This window comes from Sturnus vulgaris, chromosome 6 (assembly GCF_052056855.1).
Source record: "Sturnus vulgaris isolate bStuVul1 chromosome 6, bStuVul1.hap1, whole genome shotgun sequence".
Lineage (NCBI taxonomy): Eukaryota > Metazoa > Chordata > Aves > Passeriformes > Sturnidae > Sturnus > Sturnus vulgaris.
In genome coordinates, this window is record NC_142248.1 from 43,759,714 (window position 1) to 43,767,832 (window position 8,119).

The 8,119-nt window shown below is 48.1% G+C and overlaps 1 long non-coding RNA gene across 1 annotated transcript; it reads right to left on the reverse strand.

Moving 5' to 3' along the window:
• Positions 1-3,011: 3,011 nt before the first annotated feature.
• On the reverse strand, positions 3,012-7,300 carry LOC148223466 (uncharacterized). Its single transcript, XR_015804287.1, has 2 exons — positions 7,057-7,300; positions 3,012-4,425 (listed from the first exon to the last, which is right to left on the reverse strand). It is a non-coding gene; the product is annotated as an uncharacterized LOC148223466 (long non-coding RNA).
• Positions 7,301-8,119: the final 819 nt, after the last annotated feature.

Sequence of the window (8,119 nt, forward strand, 5' to 3'; positions counted from 1 at the left end):
CTCTGACCAGACAATGAAGGTTTTCCAGACAGTGCTGTCATAAAACCCCATAGTCCCCAACCTCTGCATGCAGACTGAGAAAAGCAATCCTCACACAGCCTGTGTGACACAAAGAAAACAGCCTGTGCATCTGTTTTAAAGGGACAGATTATTACTCAGGCCAACCAAGACCGGTGATGGAGGAAAATGTGTCCAGTCTCCTAATTATACCCCTTTGTGGCTAATTATACCCCTTTGTAGAGGCAACCACTTGGCCATGCCCATATTATGTGGCTTGAAGCTCCTTTACCCCAGATAGGGCTGACACAGGGGTGAACAAAGGAGAAAGTTCATGGAAACTCTTCTTTTCTACACTAAACTCAGGAAGTCTGTGCCAGGCCTCCAGTGAAGGTAAATCCTCTGAGCTGGTGAGCTCCACATGTTTATGGTTCCAAATCCCACACTGTACAGATGTGGTCAGAGGGAAGAGGACATTGGAGATCTCTGGCTTGCAGAGCTGGGCACCAGGGCACAAGAGGAAGAAGTGTCTGGGGCACACACCAAGGTCTCTTTCCAACATGGAAGGAAAATTTATAAACATCTAAGATCAAAGACTCCCTGCCAGGCATGAACAGGGAGGCTGAGCCATCCCTCACAGCCAGTACTGACTTCACCTTCAAACTGAGTTTTTATGGCTGTAAATCTGGCTTAGTTTTCCTAGGCCAGCGTGTGCAATAACGTGGAACAATACTTCCCAAAGAAGGGGGTCCCAGATGGCCTGTGCTTGTGTAGGACTGTGAGAGCTGATTGCAGAGCAGGTCCTACAGGATCAAACCATTAAGGGCCATATATGCTGCAATAAAACTGTGGAAATGTTCCTCTTGCCAGGAAAATGTTTAAAGGTTTTTCTGTGGATAAAGCAGTGTTATCATGGGAGCTGAGTGCCTTAGAGGAAATATTAACAGTATGTGTGGTCAGATAAGCAGCAAGGAGTGAGTAGGAGCTGCTGCACTGTTTGCCCCAGCTGCACATCAAAGAACCTACACCAGCTTTCTCTCCCAGGAACCAGGGAGAGAAATGTAAAGACTTGGTAGCAAATATTAAAAGACTCAGCTCTGGAAAAGTCCTGCCTGATAACTGGGGAGCCAAGAGACACAGCACTGAGCAGGGAGAAGGGCAGGTTGTTCAACCCAGTTGCTCCCCAGCCTCCATCATCCCAGTCCAGGACCCCTGGCATCAGTGGATGGACTCCCATCGATTTGGCCAGGGCTTGAATTGGGCCCTTTGGGAACCAGGACAAAAGATGAAATGTCCGACTTGAATTGATGGCTCATCCATCACCACTGCCCAAACTCCTCTTGACAAGTGGAGGGAAAAACCCACAAATTAAGTGACCATCGCCTGCCTTCTCTTTTCTTGCTGATTGTAAAGGAGAACTTTTGACCTTTCTGCCTCATACATCACAGCTTGGCAGGAGCTGGTCGCTCACCCCGGCTGAACTGTGCCATGCATGTAGCCCCATACAAGAGGTGCCTTTCACGTGCTAAATGATCCTTTCCCTGCTCCTCCTTTGCTCCACTACAACAATATAGAGAGGGACAATGGCACAGCTCCATGGCAGGAGGAGGAGGCTCTCATTAGGAGTCTCTCAAAGACTGGCTGGATCATTTTTCTGCTTTGGACTGATTTCCAGAAGAGTCTGGTGGGAAGCATAAGTCTTATCCTGGAAGGGTTTTACCCTCCATAAAAACTCAGCAGCAAACTCACTTGCACAGAGCAAGGTCAGGATGTTGTCAGTGGAACTGGGGGACAGTAAAAGGCTGCTTGAATCTGGGCATTGCACAGGGAGCCAGCAGTGTCCTGAGGACAGGATGGGAATATGGAGAGCTCTCCAAGGACTTGAGGCAGGCTTTGAAACCCTTAAGCTTGCCCTGCATTAGTGGGGTCAATCACAGCCCAGGCAGAGTGGCTGGGATAAGCCCCCTGCAAAGCCCCACAGAGGCACAAAAGATGGTAATGCCTGTGAAACATCGGGCTGTGGAGACACTGAGTGCCTTTGGGATGTGTACATGGAAGCACAGCTCCCCGGGAGAAAAACCAGCTCTACCTGCAGAAACGTCCATGTCTAAGGGAACACTCCTCTGCCATTAAGTGCAGAAGGCAGCGTGGTGGCTTCAAAAGCCACTGAAACAGATATGATGACACAAGGAGCTGGAAATTACCAGGGAAAGCGAAAACATGCAGCCAGCTCACTGCAAAATCAGGATTTTGCTGTTAAATCTTTCCTAAAGTTCTACACCAATGTACTGGCTAAAGGCAGGACTTTTTACACCAGGGACAGGCTCTGCTGCCCCACCAAGAGCAGATGTTGTGCAGAGGCTGCCATTCACATGCAGTTATTATGCAAGGAAAGCTTTGCCTGGTTTGAATGCAGGGATGTGCTGTTGGAGGAAAAAACACCATTACAAATCTCACAGGTTTTCGTGTGTTTGCCACTCCACATCATCACAGTGCCTGGGTGTGGTCCAGGGACTGTCTCACAGACCAGGACACAAACCTGAGAGAGGAAAAAGTAGGTGATGCTGAAAAGGCATTTTTAAGCTTTGCCACAGAGTGCATGTTGCAGTCCACTCTCCCACCTTGGAATCTGGAGCTCCTGACAGCTCCTTACTCTTGAAAACCTCACAGTCAATCATCTCTGTGACAGAAAAAATAACCCACCACCAAAATCTGGATGTAAGCAGAAATTTTGGGCCGTTTTTTCTTGACAGACTGTTTTCCCAACTGGCTGGCACTGGATTATGTTGCAAGTGTGGGGTTTCTGCTCCCCAAGTGAAAACCTCTGCCAGACTTGTTCGTGCATTTATTTAGTGCTCTGGGGCAAGTTCCCCTGTCAGTGCCCAATTTCTCACCTTTTCCTGGGGACAGCAGCCTTGCCATGCCCTGGGGACTCCTTGGGAGGCATTTCATCCCTGCTACAAAGGTGGTGATGATGGTGCATAAGATGTGAAGATCTCAGGTCATCTCCAAACTGCTTTTCACCCCCTGAGCCAGGTTTTTATTGTGGCAATTGGGAGCAAACATTTCTTAAAAGACTGTGTTTATCATATTACAGACCAATAAAACAGTGCCAAAAATGAATCCACTTGATAGTTTTTTTCCTTAAAATCATTCTGCACTGTGTCTCAGCTTGCTTTGTACCTGTGAATTTGGGAACCAAAGCCTGAAAACCCAAGGAAGGCAAAATAACAGAACCTAAAACGTGTAGCTCAGTATTTTTAAAATCCTGAACTTTTGAAGCAATTTATGAGCTAATTGGGGCTCCATTCATGACCTTTCACACGCAGACAATTATCAGATCAGCACTCATGACCTTCCCTACAGGTGCAGAGAGTTGTTTCTGTGCTATTTAAAATTGTTTAGGTTGGAAAAGTACTTTAGGTTCATCAAGTGCCACATCCACACATCTTTTAAATCCCTCCAAGGATGGTGACTCCACCACTGCCCTGGACAGCCCATTCCAGTGCTTGACAACCCTTTTCATGAAGAAATTTTTCTTAATATCCAATATCCAAAACCTTCATGCTCTGTGCTTTTCCAAAACAAGCACTTCAAGCATCAGTTTGGGCTAAAGGCAGAGAGGAAAGTACCACCAAGCACGGGTGAGGAAATTCAAGATTGTGGGGGAGATATCAACCCTTATTCTGGCAGTGACTCACACAGCAAAACCTGGTGTCTGTGCAATGCTTTTTGCAGGCACATCCACTACTGGAGCTAACAGAGAAGGAATACAATAAACAAAGCAAAGAAATCCCAAATCCAGTTGCTGGCAAACAGATATTAAAATCATTTTGGTCTCAGTCATACATGAAAATAACAAAATACTTCTACCAGGCATCTCAACGGGTCAGTGTCAAATTCTTAGTTAATGGCTGTAGGGAGCAGTATCAGAAATGATTTTTGAAAGTGGACAGAAAACAAACTGCCTGTAATGGGACTTTGGCTAAACAGGAGAAAAAGAACCTGGGGACAAATTTCCTTCACTGAAAAAACACACCAGAACATGCTGACAAACCCCTGATTTCCAAGATGTTCAAAACCCAGGGGCAGAGCCCGTTCCTTGTTTGACAGCTCAGGTGATGGTGGGCTTGAGGGTGTGACCCTGGGGGATCACACCTTCCAGGCTGCAGATGGAAGAGCTGAGCTTACAGCTGGTCAGCAAAGTTTGTGTAAACATTCAATGCCCTCTCCAGAGGGGCCATGTCATCCTTCTGTTTGATAAATGTGGGTGTTTCTCTCCAAATGAAAACCTTTTATCAAGTCCAGGGCTGCTGGGCTGAGCTCATATCAATCACTCTCTAGCAATGGTGTGAGCAGGCTACATGGATCCAGAAAGGGCAAATTCCTGGTCTGCAGCAGATCTGTGTCCTGAAAACCAGTACAGTCCTGAATAAAGAAAAGGAAAAGCAGGAAAAAAAATGTTGGTGAAAGACGAAGGAATCTGAAAAAGCTGAGGACTTGAGATAAACAGGAGAGAAATGTTTGTCACTACAAGCAGAAAATCCTAGAATCATAGAATTGTTTGGGTTGGTCCTTAAAAATCATCTTGTTCTACCCTCTGCCATGGGCAGGGACTATCCCAGGTTGCTCCAAGCCCCATCCAGCCTGACCTGGAACATTTCCAGGGATGGGGCAGCCACAGCTTCTCTGGGCAACCTGTGCCAGGGCCTCATGATCCCCACAGGGAGGAATTTCTTCCTAACAGACAGCACTGAGCAAAGAAATGGCTGATGCCATGCCCAAAGCTCCATATAAGCAACTCTTTTCATCACCTTCTAGCGAGGGACCTGGAGGTGAGGAAGAAAATCAGAGAGTGCTGACACCAGTGCTGGTGTGCAGGGCCAGCAGAGCTATTTCCATTGCAGGGAGTTTGGCCCTTGATTAAAAGGGAAAGAATCACTGGTTTTTATGGACTCAGAAAGATGCATGAACATTTTCACAAGCCTAAATAAAGAATTGTTCAAGGAGTTTTGTGCATGTCTTTGGACATGTCATTTCCACAAGAAAAATTTTTAAAAATTAAGAAAAGACCCTGCATTGCTGCATTCAGGTCCCTCTTTTGGACCAGTGCCTGGGGTTAGGAGCTAGCAGCAGCTCCCCACCAGGATCAAGAGAAGCAGCTCCCAGCACTGATTTTTGAAAGCCTGGAAGGTATTTGATACCTTGTCCAATGCTCTCCCCCCGGCCCCCATGCTCCTTGAAAGAGAAACATCTGTCCCCCTGGGACTTTCACTCCATGTCATATGGCCAGTGCTGAGTGCCCATCCCCAGGCACAGCGAGGGTCCTGCCCCAGTAAAAAGGAGGAAAAAGGAGAAGGGGGCTGGGAGCCCAGCTGGGGGCAGAGAGCCCTCCTGGCCACAGGGAATGGAGGAGAGATGAAAGGAGTGTGTATTTTCCCAGGTGATTCCAATAGCATCTCAAAGCCCCAAAGGCTTTCTCACTCTGGCTTTAGCCCCAAAACAAACAAACTGGTGCCAATTCGAATACGCCAAGGACCGACTGATTTGAGCCTCTTGTGTTTTCACAGTCAGCAGCTGAGTGGAATTCAAAGGGGAAAGAAAAAGAAAATAATAATAGCAGATTGATAAGATTCCCCAACACTTTCTGGTTAAAATCCCAGCCAGGCTTTGCAAAAAAAATGAGCCCAGAGAAGCCAGGGTTGTTCCAGCACAAGAATATCAAAGCTAAAAATGAGGGGAGCCATCCCAGCAGGGATCAGTGAGACAGCAGCTTGCTTTCTCTTAACTCCTGCTGCACCAGATAAGGGCACATTTTGGGGACATTGAGACCCCTGGGGCTGGAGCATCATCCATCAGCACACCAAAGCCAACAGCAATGCTTCCAGGGCTCTAGGACATGCCTCAAATGCCTCAAGTCAGGAGGGTCTTCCCACCAGAGCTCTTTAGTCCTGGTGGATCTGTGTTGGTAATTCTTCTGATCCCTCAGCAGGTGCTGGGTGTTTTCAGGCTTGCAGATACTGCTAGAAAAGAAAGGGATGTGGGGAAGCATGTTCTGCCATTCCCAGCTGAAGGCAGAGATCACGTTGGGGTGTGATTGCTCCAGGAATTGTAGAACCAGTCACTGAGGTTGGAAAAAAACCCTAAGATCACTGAGTCCAACATCACCCGGCATCACCACTAAACCATGGCCACAAGCACCACCTCCACACTTTTTAATATTTCCAGGTATGATAGTTCCACCACTTTCCTGGGCAACCTCTGGCAATGCCTGATCACCCTTTCAGTGAAGAAAGGAGCTGCTCCCCACAGATGTTTTTCAGCCCCAGTTTTTCCCATTTCATATGAAGTGAAATCCAAAATCCAGCAGCCTTCCCATCGTGCTGCATGCTTTGGACATGAAGTGTTGAAGTGTTTCTGTTTTGGAGCTAAGGGAAGGATCACATGCTCAGAAACCTCCCTCCCACTCCCTCACCATGCTGTTGCATTATCTGAAAAAAAGAAAAAAAAAAAAAAAGAAAAAAAAAAAGCTTCTCTGGCAAATCTTTCTTCTATCACAAGCTCAGGAATAGGAGCAAAGTGTGATTAAGCAGGGGAGGAGGACAGATGCTGCCCAGCGGGTGATGCGCTCCGGGCAGGTCGCTGGGTTCTGGGGGACAGCAGTGCCCTGACACCCCCCGGGTGTCTGCCAGACAGGAGAGGAGAGGCCACCAGAGACAGACAGACAGACAGGGAAGGGACAAGGAGCTGCAGAGCAAAGAGACAAGCTGTCAGGCACTTAACAAGGAGGTGAAGACTTGACGAACAATAAGAAAAAAGCTCCCGACCCCGCGCTGCTCGGAAATGCCTGGCAGGCAGCAGCGGAAGGATGCTGGAGCAGGGACAGGCTGGCAAGGCGAGGATATCATTAACAGGGAATGAGTTCCACTAATGAGAGCGTGCTGGGAGAGCAGCACGCTGGCTCCTTGCTGACCTGCAGGAGCTTCGTGGGCTCTTTGAAGTCGGGTCGTGCCGGGGCTGGGACGAGCACAGAGGCACCCACCGTGCTGGGGGGATTACCTGTGGTTAGTCCCTGGAAACCCCTGCGTGTGTTTTGGCTGATGGCAGACACGCTGGTGGAGTGTAAAGAAGGGGACCCGCTGTGCAAATGAGATTTTACCATCCCCTGTCCTGGCTGCGAAGGGAATCAGCATCGGCTGTGACTGAGAATGCGAATTTCTGCTCGTCCTTGCCAGGCTCTGTCGTCCCTCATCAGACTCAGTTTTGGGAGGGAGAGGGATTTAATGCGTATATTAAATCTCTCCTGTAATTAAACAATTACAGGAATTGTTAAGAGAAGCACATTGTCGGAAAGAAAATCAGAAAACTCGAAATCTATCTAGGAAGTCTAAAACCAAAGGACAGTAAAAGGATCCGATATGAACCAAGTCTTACAGACTCTTAAGCTCACCTTGGCTTTTCTGGGATGCTGCAGGGCTGCGATCCCACCTCAGGACTGGCACTGCAGGTGTGCACATGGCCATGCAACTTCTGATCATCCCATCGTGGCTGCATCCAGCTCCACTGACCGCAAATTCTAATCCTGCAGGCGTATCAATTCTTTGCAAGGGTGTCTGAGAATCCCGCAGTTGTGCTATAGTAGGAAGGAGAGAAGGGCATTAGGGCTGTGCTCTCACATGCAGGACTGCTCCAGCTGGGTCCCGCATCCCCTGCAGGGTGCCGGGAATGGATGTGGTTTAGGGGGAAAGCTTCATCTAGTAGGAAAAAAAAAAAAAAAGAAAAAAGAAAAAAAAGAAAGAGAGGTTTTTATCACCTGGGTGATCTCTGCAATCCACTAGAATGACCATAAAGAAGCCCGGAGTGAGCAGCTGAAAGACGAAAGACGGTCTTTAAGAGAGTGTTGATATGGCTGTGAAACCACAGCCTAAGGGGACTAATGCGTCCCTGCATTGCGATGAATTCCCACCAGAACAGGGACATTTCCCGGCTCAGTGCTAGCCAAGGGTGGAGATTTCTGACGTGTCCTTGCAAGGCAGCCTGTCCCCAGCCAGAGTCCCAAAGTCTGTGCAGGGACACATGCCACCCACAGCACAGCAGCATGGTTTGGATCACTCCCTATTAA